This window comes from Eptatretus burgeri, chromosome 13, assembly GCF_056783735.1.
Source record: "Eptatretus burgeri isolate ZD-2024b chromosome 13, Ebu_testis_v1, whole genome shotgun sequence".
Classification (NCBI taxonomy): domain Eukaryota; kingdom Metazoa; phylum Chordata; class Myxini; order Myxiniformes; family Myxinidae; genus Eptatretus; species Eptatretus burgeri.
In genome coordinates, this window is record NC_140973.1 from 26,764,182 (window position 1) to 26,776,681 (window position 12,500).

The 12,500-nt window shown below is 50.9% G+C and overlaps 1 long non-coding RNA gene across 1 annotated transcript in view; it reads right to left on the bottom strand.

Annotated features, from left to right (window-relative positions):
* LOC147014124 (uncharacterized) overlaps positions 1-11,356 on the bottom strand; it is a 157,906-nt gene extending 146,550 nt beyond the window's left edge. Inside the window, exon 1 of the long non-coding RNA XR_015050653.1 lies at positions 11,200-11,356. This is a non-coding gene — a long non-coding RNA (uncharacterized LOC147014124). The remainder of the gene's footprint in view (positions 1-11,199) is intronic.
* Between the last annotated feature and the right edge of the window lie 1,144 nt (positions 11,357-12,500).

The window sequence follows — 12,500 nt, forward strand, 5'->3', positions numbered from 1 at the left end:
TCTGGTGATGAGACGCGGAGCGGCGATGGCGCCCCAACTCCACGGACCTCGCGGACAGTGTCTGGCAGGGGGTGGGAAAGGGGCCCCCTTGGTCGCACTATCTCAGCGCGGGGGGAAACAGGAGGGGGTTGCTGATGCTCGGGGTATAGAGGATCTTTATTATCCCTGGTGTGCGTCTCCACCTCGGCCAGGTCGCGCTGCCGGCCTTCCTCGGGCGTGCAGCTCCCGGCACCGTCGCGAGCACCCCCTCGTCTGCCTTCGCCGCTGCCGCCTCTCCGCCTCTGGACTCTCCACCCTGGACTCTTCTTTGGGCTCTCCTCGTTCGACTCTCTTCAGCTTCTCCAGCTACTGCAGGCTTCGGGCTCCAGACTTCCACACAGCTCTGACTGACGAACACGGTCCTTTTATCCCCCCGTAGCTTCGCCTTTGATTCCCTCCCTTTGACCTTTCACCTCGCTCCCCATTGGCCCGAGAAAAAGTGGGCGTGAAGGCTTCTTGATCCACAAATTTGCATATATCGATCGTCCTGGAGGCGGGGCCAAATCGTCCCTCGCTCACCGATTGGACGGCAAAAAGTGGGCGTGTGTCGTTTTTGATCCGTTTTTGAAGCACAAAATCCGTGATTTTGTACACGCTGTTCGACGCGCGCTCTGCACGAATCCAACACCGGTACCCACAGCGGGGCAAGAACGGTGGCGATGCTACGGTTGCGAGGTGTGACGTGAAGGTCGTGGCGGTTGTGGTGAAGCGGTGGTTGTGGTCGGTGGTTGATGTTGTGGTTGTGATCATGGCGGTTGGTCCAAAATAAAGATAGTAAAAGAAAAACGGCTATCCTGAAGAGTCGCAGCTCGCATAAATGACATGTATTCCCACTAGACAACGGGTTTGGGCCTAACTACACATGCACTTACCGAGATACCTCACCTAAGGGACCTGAATGGTGGTTTGCGAATTTGGTAACCACAACACTACCCCCTCCCCTTTTTACAGACTCGTCCCGAGTCGTCAAATTTTCGTGTGCCATCATGTGTAGTTTTCCCCTAGTACATTTTACCTACTGATCCCTGAGTGCGACATTCATGGTATTCGTGTCCCCAAAATAAATAACCTGAGGGCTGCGTAACTATCTAAACAAACTCACTCACACGGACGACTTAAATAAAATTGCCGGCGCTAAGACATACATGCCGGGGGGCGCACTCATATTTACAGTACATCTTAACCTTAACTTACAAATTTTACACTAAACCATGGCCCAGGATCATTGAACTCTGCAAAAGAAAAGCAGTTAGCAGGGAGCCAGGCTGCCCGCATGCAGTCTCTGACTCAAATAATGCAGGTGACAGGGAATGTGGCTGGCTGCTCACACGCAGTCCAAGGCCTTCCCTTTCGAACTGAACGCAGTGAACCACAACGGTGCATCGGCTGCACAAACGCAGTCTCCGTGCCAGCTCAAGTGGCACACGCAATGAGCACAACGAATGGATGCATGAACACAAACACGGTGCACGGGCCGCCACCGCAGGCCCGTGTTGTAGCTGCCAACAGGGCAGTTCTTGCAGCTTGCAAACTGTTGCCTTGCGGATCCTGGCGCACATGGAAATGAACAGGGGGGGGGGGCAAAGCAAAAATTGAACGGGGCTGGTGTACGTGGGCAGTGGGCATGGCATGGCAAAGGCAGCAGGCAAACACAGCCCGCAGAAGAAGGCCGCTGCAGGCAAACACAGCCGGCAGACGAACTGGCCGGCACAGGCCTTGAAGAAAAAACAGCCAGCAGATGAACTGGCCGGCACAGGCCTTGCAGCACACAGCCAGCAGATGAAGCTGGCCAGCTTTTGCCGTCAGTGGAAGTTGGTGGAGGGAGTGCGGTGGTGCTGGCCACTTGGAAGGCGGGCTCGGACCTACCTACCTGTCTCCCTCCCACCTATCGCCTTTGCCTGTCACTGTACATACCCACTCCCTTAATTTGTCAAACCCCAATTTAGCCCCAACTTATTTTTTTATTATTATTTTTTTTTCCTTTTACTTCCCCACTATAAATCGTCCCCTAACCCCCTTTATCGTCCTTGTTCGGCTAACCTATCCTGTCACCTAGCCTACTCCCAACCCCTACGTTCCCTTCCCGGAGGGGAATAAGGGAGAGCTAACGTCCTGTGTCGAGGCCCAACGAAGCCTCAGAATGGCCTCCCCAGAGTTCAAAGATCTAACCCAAAGTGGGTCCAGCGGCCCACAACGAGAGCGAGGGGATGGATGGTGCGGAGGGGTACATCTCCTAATCTACCCTAACCATTTAACTGTTAAACTACCCCGGGGCTTTCAACAAGCGCCTTTTGCTTAAACTATTGGTTCTAACAACCCAGATTCCCGTCGCCTGTGTTGGTGTCCTCACAATTTCGGGCCTCGCCCCCCAATTTTCTCTCCGTGCCCTCACACGGTCTCCCGGCTGGGACACGTGGCTCCCTTTGGCAGGCACGACCCTCTGCCGATTCTCCCGCTATGGCACCCCCGGGCACTACACTGCCTCCGAGCCTACCAGCTCCCTAACACCGGGGAGTGCCCCCCATGGCACCTCCCCTGAAACGCACACGTGGCAGGCCGGCCTCCCGGGCCCCTTTCCGACGGTCACCCATGCCCACAACACTGCCCACGCGGCTAATGGCGCCCCGGGCCCCCGCACCAAGCAGGCGCACCCGTGCCCACTACTCTATCCCGGCCCCCCATGGGCCCTTGGCCTACCACGGCCGACTAGCCTGGTGCCCGGGGTACCCACTCAGCGATACTCACCTTTCGCAGCCACGCTCCCAAGCCCGTCAACAGGGCTCCTGCACCCCTCCAAATGGGTTTCGAGCCTACACTCCCACCAACAACAAAACGACCTCCATTTTTCAATTTGACTAACCCAGCTAACTCACTTTACTCTGACCCCGGGGTCCCTTGGGCGGGAGTCACTCCTCCCCCCAATCACTCATCGCACCATGCATTCCCCATTCGCTCCATACACACAGACCCGCTGGCCTCACTCACTCACCAAGCACATGCTTCCACTTCACTCACCAACAACTCTTCAACACACACACCACTGAACTCTGCCATCCTCCTAACTACATCCCCTAACTAACTCGTGCTCCCACGTCATCCCTTATACTACAGCACGTTCCTTTTAACCTACGTAGCTAAGCTACGTCCCCTCTACACATTCACAAGTCTGTCACTGTCTCCAAATCAATCATTTTATTTCCCAACCTAAAGCTCACTAAATCCCTCTACCTAATCCATTCCACGGACTCCATGAGGACTTACCCCTGCCCCATGAAGTCGGTCTAACTAAGCTAACCCTTCCCCCTAACTAGTTTCCATCCTGTGCCCAGGGTAAGGGGGTCTTCCACCCCTTGCCCAGGAATCCTTTGCACCCGAAAGTGAGGCTTGCTTTTTTTTTTTTTTTTTTCCATGGTCAGCACCTGCGCGGCAACTCGCGCACTTTGCACCTGCCCGTGACGTCATGCAGCTGCACGTGTTCCTCGTCCCTCCTTGGACGGTACCATCCGGCAGAGATACCCCTCCTGCCGGATTCCAACCACACGTGCAGCCATGACGTCACCGTGCGCATAAAAAAAAACACAAGCCCCACGTCTCGAGGGGTTCCCCACGCGAACACATGTGCTTTGCCCGTTGGAGCTGAACACACACGATCGCGTGGAGAACCCGTCCGGTCCAAATCCATTTACCTGCCTAAACTTTGTCTGTCCGCGGGATCGGCAAATCCACCGCTGGCGTTTCCGGACCGGGACTTCACTCTCGCAAGCGAGCACGTGGTGGTCTCGTGCGTTGCACAGCACGGACCTCGTGCTCACTGCTGGGTGAACCCGGCACGGTCCCCGAAATAGCTACAGCCGCTACTCGGCTTTCGTTTCTCCCATGTCGCCGTCTCCGTCTCCATTCAACCCACGCACACCTGCGTGTTACGACGCACACAGTCCACTCCATCACATTCACACCGGGAGATGCGGCTGCGTGCTCCCGCATGCCAACCGACATCTCCCTCACATACCGCTCTCTCACACACACGGTCTCCCTTGCACACAGCGACCTTGCACACGGCCGTTCACTCACGCGTGCGGGGGCACTCACCCGCGGTGCCTCACTCGCACTCCGTGCCTCATCCACACACGCGGGGGCACTCAACCGCGGTGCCTCATCCACACTCCGTGCCTCACCAACACATACGGGGGCACTCACCCGCGGTGCCTCACCCACACTGGCCGTTTCATCCACACACACGGCCTCTTCCACACACGGTGCCTCATCCACACACGGCGTGCTGGGAAGCACGCACTCTGGCACCATCGCCACCACACCACTCACACACGGGGTCGCTTCCACACACGGGGACACACTCACGCCTTGCACCACACACACAGGGACAACCACACTGGGGATTCGTGTCCCCACAAGGGTCTCCGGGGCCTCTATACCCCCCAAGCTCTCCGTGCACCCGTCCACAGCACTCCTCCTCTCAACATCGCAAAGCACGACCGAACTCACCTGGTCGTGACTCGCCTCAAGGGGGCATACTCCCTCCCCTCGTTCCTGGAGGAGGCCATCCAGGTGCTCGCACTGGGTCTCTACCCAGTCCGCCAGCTCACCCCCATTATCCTCCACTACCTCTGTGTGTGTGTGTGCGTCACTTACCCCGTCTTCCTCGTGTAGTCTTTCCTCTATTTTTTCTATCTCCCGTGTCTCTGCCAACTCTTCACCCTTTACCTCCCTTGTCTCCACTATTATTTCCTTTGTCACGGCCTTCATGCCCGCCTGCAGGCATCGGCCCATGTTCTGCGTCTCACCCCGCAGCTCTTTCATCTCTTCCCTCATTTGCTGTGTATTCGCATCCATCGTCGTTTTCACTTCATTTGTATTTGTATCCATCTTTTCATCCATTTTTTGTGTATTCGCATCCATTTTTTCGATCATTTGTTTGTTCATGCCTTTCATTTCGTTTGTATTTGCATCCATTTTTTCGATCATTTTCGCCAGCATGGTCAATAGCTGGGCTATGTCGGGTGCGCTTGAGTGAGCCGTTTCGGCAGGGGTTGGGGAAGGGTTTTGGTGGAGAGGGGGGGGGAGGTGTCATACACCGCGGCCGCTGCCGCACCCACCTCGGGCCCTGGGTTCAGTTGGGCGAGTCCGTGTTCCTGCACAATCAACATTTCCTGCTCGGGGATTCCATCCTGGACCATGGATCCTACACATTCTACATCCATTTCTAATACCCCCGGCTCCCGCTCGCCTTGAGACGCCATCTTGCTTCTCGTGAAGGGTTAATTTGCTCGCTCGTAATTTGGAGGGAATCGGGGGTCGCTTCTCTCACCCCTGGACCGATTCCCGTGAATTTAATTGGAGACAGGAGAGCCTGTTGTCCCGCTCTCCAATACCAGTGCCGCGAGGAGGGCGATGAATTTGTATCGCACGACCTGACACCAGTGTTGCGGATTGGCGCCCGCCGGCGTGCGAACGGCCACGTAACTCGAATCGCGGCACGTCGCCCACCGGACGGACAATCCAGTCATGACCCTCTCGGACTAACGCCGGGAACCAGTCACGGGTGGACCTTTCGGTCTCACCGCGATCGAGCCAATCAGCCCCCGCGTGGGATAGGGTTGCTCGCCGAATTCGACCTACCTAAGTACCCACGCGGAGGGTAGACCGGGCGATCGCACCTCGCCGCAGGTCGACTTCGGACACGGGCCACTTAAGCGACCCGTTCCGTACTATCAGAATAACCGAGCGGTGTTATCGTCGACCTCGACGGTTCGATTAATTATCGGGCGTATTCAGCCCACGACCAACCCTTTACGTGAAGCAAGATGAGGATTCAATAGAGGAAAAGACGAAGCGAAGCGGGAGAACAGTTCAACAATAAAGCACATTTATTCGCGGCACACGGGAAGCACACAAATACAATTCCACCAAAAGCACACAAAAAAAAGAAAACACAATTCCATTTACACAAAAAGCAAATATAAAAGCGAAGACACAATGCAGAGCTAATACCGACTACCGAGCACACGGCAACACTTATACAATTCTACTTCACAGACGGCGCCGACAACACATACCCAAAACCAAGGAAAAGAAATACCCTCAAGGATGAGGCGGGCCTGAGGCCGAGACCGGGTCGCGCCTACCCGTCTGGTGATGAGACGCGGAGCGGCGATGGCGCCCCAACTCCACGGACCTCGCGGACAGTGTCTGGCAGGGGGTGGGAAAGGGGCCCCCTTGGTCGCACTATCTCAGCGCGGGGGGAAACAGGAGGGGGTTGCTGATGCTCGGGGTATAGAGGATCTTTATTATCCCTGGTGTGCGTCTCCACCTCGGCCAGGTCGCGCTGCCGGCCTTCCTCGGGCGTGCAGCTCCCGGCACCGTCGCGAGCACCCCCTCGTCTGCCTTCGCCGCTGCCACCTCTCCGCCTCTGGACTCTCCACCCTGGACTCTTCTTTGGGCTCTCCTCGTTCGACTCTCTTCAGCTTCTCCAGCTACTGCAGGCTTCGGGCTCCAGACTTCCACACAGCTCTGACTGACGAACACGGTCCTTTTATCCCCCCGTAGCTTCGCCTTTGACCCCCTCCCTTTGACCTTTCACCTCGCTCCCCATTGGCCCGAGAAAAAGTGGGCGTGAAGGCTTCTTGATCCACAAATTTGCATATATCGATCGTCCTGGAGGCGGGGCCAAATCGTCCCTCGCTCACCGATTGGACGGCAAAAAGTGGGCGTGTGTCGTTTTTGATCCGTTTTTGAAGCACAAAATCCGTGATTTTGTACACGCTGTTCGACGCGCGCTCTGCACGAATCCAACACCGGTACCCACAGCGGGGCAAGAACGGTGGCGATGCTACGGTTGCGAGGTGTGACGTGAAGGTCGTGGCGGTTGTGGTGAAGCGGTGGTTGTGGTCGGTGGTTGATGTTGTGGTTGTGATCATGGCGGTTGGTCCAAAATAAAGATAGTAAAAGAAAAACGGCTATCCTGAAGAGTCGCAGCTCGCATAAATGACATGTATTCCCACTAGACAACGGGTTTGGGCCTAACTACACATGCACTTACCGAGATACCTCACCTAAGGGACCTGAATGGTGGTCTGCGAATTTGGTAACCACAACAATATATGTGTATGTATGTATGTATGTATATATATATATATATATATATATATATATATATATATATATATATATATATATATATATATATATATATATATATATATATATATATATATATATATATATATAGCTTTTTGAGGGTTCTGTGACTTCCTGGTCGATTGACTTTGATGTACTTCGACACAAATTTGCCGTGCTTCCCCATTGTCGCGGGTCACACCTGAATTTGATTTTTCATTTTTTAATTTATTTTTCATTTTCATTTTCGGATGCTCTGCAATAGTTCTGTGATTTTTCCTGGTGGATCAGCTTTGATGTCCATCGGCACACAAAATTACCGTGCTTCCCCATTGTCTTAGGTCACTCACCTGCTTTTTTTTTCTTTTTTTTTCATTTATTTATATTGTTGCGGATTCGCGCCCGCCGGCGTGCCGACGGCCACGTAACTCGAATCGCGGCACGTCGCCCACCGGACGGACAATCCAGTCGTGACCCTCTCGGACTAACGCCGGGAACCAGTCACGGGTGGACCTTTCGGTCTCACCGCGATCGAGCCAATCAGCCCCCACGTGGGATAGGGTTGCTCGCCAAATTCGACCTACCTAAGTACCCACGCGGAGGGTAGACCGGGCGATCGCACCTCGCCGCAGGTCGACTTCGGACACGGGCCACTTAAGCGACCCGTTCCGTACTATCGGGATAACCGAGCGGTGTTATTCGTCGACCTCGACGGTTCGATTAATTATCGGGCGTATTCAGCCCACTACCAACCCTTTACGTGAACCAAGATGAGGATTCAATGGGAGAAATGACGAAGCGAAGCGGGAAACAGTTCAACACAAAGCACATTTATTCGCGATGAACGGAAAGCGCACATATACAATTCCACCAAAAGCACACAGAAAAGAAAAACACAATTCAATTTACACAAAAAGCAAATGTAAAAGCGAAGACACAATGCAGAGCTAATACCGACTACCGAGCACACGGCAACACTTATACAATTTTACTTCACAGACGGCGCCGACAACACATACCCAAAACCAAGGAAAAGAAATACCCTCAAGGATGAGGCGGGCCTGAGGCCGAGACCGGGTCGGCCTACCCGTCTGGTGATGAGACGCGGAGCGGCGATGGCGCCTCAACTCCGCGGGCCCCGCGGACAGTGTCTGGTAGGGGGTGGGAAAGGGGCCCCCTTGGTCGCACTATCTCAGCGCGGGGGGAAACAGGAGGGGGTTGCTGATGCTCGGGGTATAGAGGATCTTTATTATCCCACGACGAGCGTCTCCACCTCGGCCAGGTCGCGCTGTCGGCCTCCCTCGGGTGCAGCTCCATGCACGACGCGAGCACCCCCTCGTCTGGTGTCGCCGCCTTTCCACAGCTCCGTCCCCTCCGTTCCGACTCCAACGCACACGACGAGCAGCTCCACCGCCCGCGAAGTCTTGACTCTCTGTTTCCGACTCTCCTACTCTCCTACTCTCCTACTCTCCTACTCTCCTACTCTCCTACTCTCCTACTCTCCTACTCTCCTACTCTCCTACTCTCCTACTCTCCTACTCTCCTACTCTCCTACTCTCCTACTCTCCTACTCTCCTACTCTCCTACTCTCCTACTCTCCTACTCTCCTACTCTCTGCCTCTGGACTCTTCTCGTCTCTGGACTGACGAACACGGTCCTTTTATCCGCCCTGTAGCTTCGCCCTCTCATCTTTGACCCCCTCCCTTCGACCTTTCACCTCGCTCCCCATTGGCCCGAGAAAAAGTGGGCGTGAAGGCTTTTTGATCCATAAATTTGCATATATCGATCGCCCTGGGGGCGGGGCCAATTCGCCCCTCGCTCACCGATTGGACGGCAAAAAGTGGGCGTGTGTCGTTTTTGATCCGTTTTTGAAGCACAAAATCCGTGATTTTGTACACGCTGTTCGACGCGCGCCCTGCACGAGTCCAACACCGGTACCCACAGCGGGGCAAGAACGGTGGCGATGCTACGGTTGCGAGGTGTGACGGGAAGGTCGTGGCGGTTGTGGTGAAGCGGCGTTGTGGTTGGTGGTTGATGTTGTGATTGTGGTGGTAATCATGGCAGTTGGTCCAAATTAAAGATAGTAAAAGAAAAACGGCTATCCTGAAGAGTCGCAGCACGCATAAATGACATGTATTCCCACTAGACAACGGGTTTGGGCCTAACTACACATGTACTTACCGAAATACCTCACCTAAGGGACCTGAATGGTGGTTTGCGAATTTGGTAACCACAACAATATTTTCATTTATGGATGTTCTCTGACGATTCTGTGATTTTTTTCATATGTACTGCTTCGATGTCCATCGACTCCCAAAATTTCAGCTTTCTCCATCTCCTGGAGGGCACCAATCTTTAATCTATCTATAATTCCAGCAATGTGTGTGTGTGTGTGTGTGTGTGTGTGTGTGTGTGTGTGTGTGTGTGTGTGTCTGTGAGTCTGTGACCGCTGTTTCTCGACAACCAATGGTCCGATCTAATTGAAACTTGCCAGGTATATTGCTGGGGCCCTGAGGACGTGCCTTTTCAAGGTTTGATATTAATCGGACAAGTGGTTCCCAAGTTATGGCCATTTATTTACCAAACAAATGACAAGACACGTTGTTGCGTGGGCGTGGCCGATGGGGAAGGGAAGCTCAGACGCATTCCTCATTACGAGTTACAACGTATGGGCTTCCGGAGAGTGATGACTTCGTGTATTCTCATAATTTCTCGATTTCTTATGCGCATTTATAGATAATCACAATGCCGCAAGTTATTCTCATTTTCATATGAGACGGTGCATAAATTTCGGTACCATCAGTGCTGGTATGCTCCGAACCACTTTTTGTGGTTTTTTTTTTGTGTGTAATTTTTTTTCTCTCTCTTCTCTTCTCTTTTTGTTTTTCCTTGCGATGACATTGCGAAAAGGCAAAATACGTTGGCGCTAATTGAATATTTGGGCATTAAAACTAAATTGCGAATAATCGTAACTGCGAATAATATGCGAACTTCTGGGCCACGCACGTACGGGCACACGAGAGCGAAGAAACGGCCTGTGTGGTTGTTTGTTGCTCGCGGTTTGAATATTTATTTATTAATTTTTTAAATTTTTTTTTTTATGGGCACGTACGAATATATATATATATATATATTATTAAGCGTGGTTTTGAAACGGCAAAGCGCTTTCCTTGTGTAGGCCTTCTTGGGTTGCTTTCTGCAGCTTCTTCGGCTGGAGGAGTGTGGGAGGTGTTAATTGTTTATATAATCCCAGCCACCTGGGTTTTGTTGATTTGGTGAGAACTGATTGGCATTCCCTCCATTCACAGGTGAGAGATGTGGGTGGGTCTTTCTTTATTATTTATATATTGACTGCTTTTGAAGTTTGCATGTGGTACATGCTTGGGAACCTCGTTGGCATGCATTGCTGTCTGCGCTGTTGCTGATGATTTGTCAATAAGTGATGAAACCAGTCTGGCAGCTGAGTGGGTGTGTAACATTGGGATTCTCATGTGTGTTCAATGTGTGAACATCTTTGTAGATGTGGAGGAACTCTGGAAAGGGTTTGAAACAGCAAAGCGCTTACCTTGTGTAGGCCTTCTTGGGTTTCTACATGCAGTTTATTTGGCTGGAGGAGTGTGGGAGGTGTCAAATATATATATATATATATATATATATATATATATATATATATATATATATATATATATATATATATATATATATATATATATATATATATATATATATACATATTATACTGTATATATTTTTTTAATGTAGACTATTTGTATGACTGAGGTCTAGGACCATTCGACATCACTCGCCATTTCCTGATGGCACAGACTTGATTGGGAATGTGTTAGACCCCAAAATAAATGACAGGGATCTTTAAAGCAGACTTTAAAACTGGCTTGAAGTCTTATTCCAAGTCACTGCAAACATCAAAGCAAAAATGTTTTTTGCAAATGTCATTCTGCATTCTGGAAAAACAGGAAACACCACAGTCACATAGAAAATTAGAAGGGCACTCGGTCGTACGCATACCTCCTCCCGAGTCCGGATCCAGATTCAGATCTTCACCAAAATCGAATCAGTTCGTCCGTGCCACACACCCGACTTGCCCACCAAATTTCATCCGAATCTGTCCCCAACTTTTTGAGATATCCTGCACACAAACAAAGAGACAAACAGACAGAGGTGAAAACATTACACCTGTCCATGGCAGATTGCGGCGGTAATAACCAATGGTGATTTTAGATTTTATTCACACCTTTTGATTTTGATGATGTTCGCACCCAAACTTCAATGTACAAATACATGGTTTGCTTGTTCCTTTGCAAATTCCAGGGTATTATAAATTGTTTTTTTTTAACCTTTAAAAAAAAAATGTCGACGCTTTCCTCTTGTTTTGTTAACTTCTTTTTCATCCTCTCCTTCAGCAACTATAAGCTACACGAGAATGTGGTTTGCCACACACCCAGTTTTGCCTCGAGCAACCATTTCGCTTGTCCTCCCTGTCAACTGCAGTGATGAGCAACACAGAAGGTAACAAATATGCCACACCAACTCTTTATGTCACCTGATAATTAACTGTCAATGCTTGGTAAATGACCAAGCACTGTGATTGACTTTTCAAACTCCTCACTGTATTCGGAAAGCACTTTCTGAACCAAATTAATCAGCTCTGTAACAAAGCAACTAATTGCAACCTTCATGGACAGACCTGTAAGTTGTTAAGTTTGCCCTTTGCCTTGCATGCCAAACGCTGCGATTCAGGTTTTTAACATGAGATTTAGGCTTCTGCATCTTTCCGGAGAAACAAAAGGCTTTGATGTCCAGAGTGAAAATAACGTCCTTGAAATGAATAATTAACTCTATTCCATCCCGAAGAATCACACATCAAAGCCTGAATGTTCCCAAATGTTGCTCTTACTTGGTGAGGGATTTTGGGGGGATTGGGATTATCTTTTGTTGTTTGGATTCAGATTGAAATTACAAATCTGTTTCATCCCGAGTGAGGTATTAGGTTTGGGGGGGAAAAAAAAACTTGTCTGGATCATTCCTATTTTTTCATATGCTTGATGTTGTTATTACTTCTTCTCATCCCTGGAACTTTGTAGAGACCATTCTTCTTCTGGGTGCTTACATAGTGGTTTGTGAAAGATCAGCTGTGAGTTGAAAATCAACAGTGAAGTAAGTAATTAACCTCCAATCATTCATTATTTTCCAAATTTGAAGCACTTCCATCTTATGATGGAATTGTAAGTGTGCACTCCTTGGATTGCCTTCAATCTCTTTATTTTTCCTCGTTTTGAGCCATTGGCCAGCCCATTTATCAGGTCAGG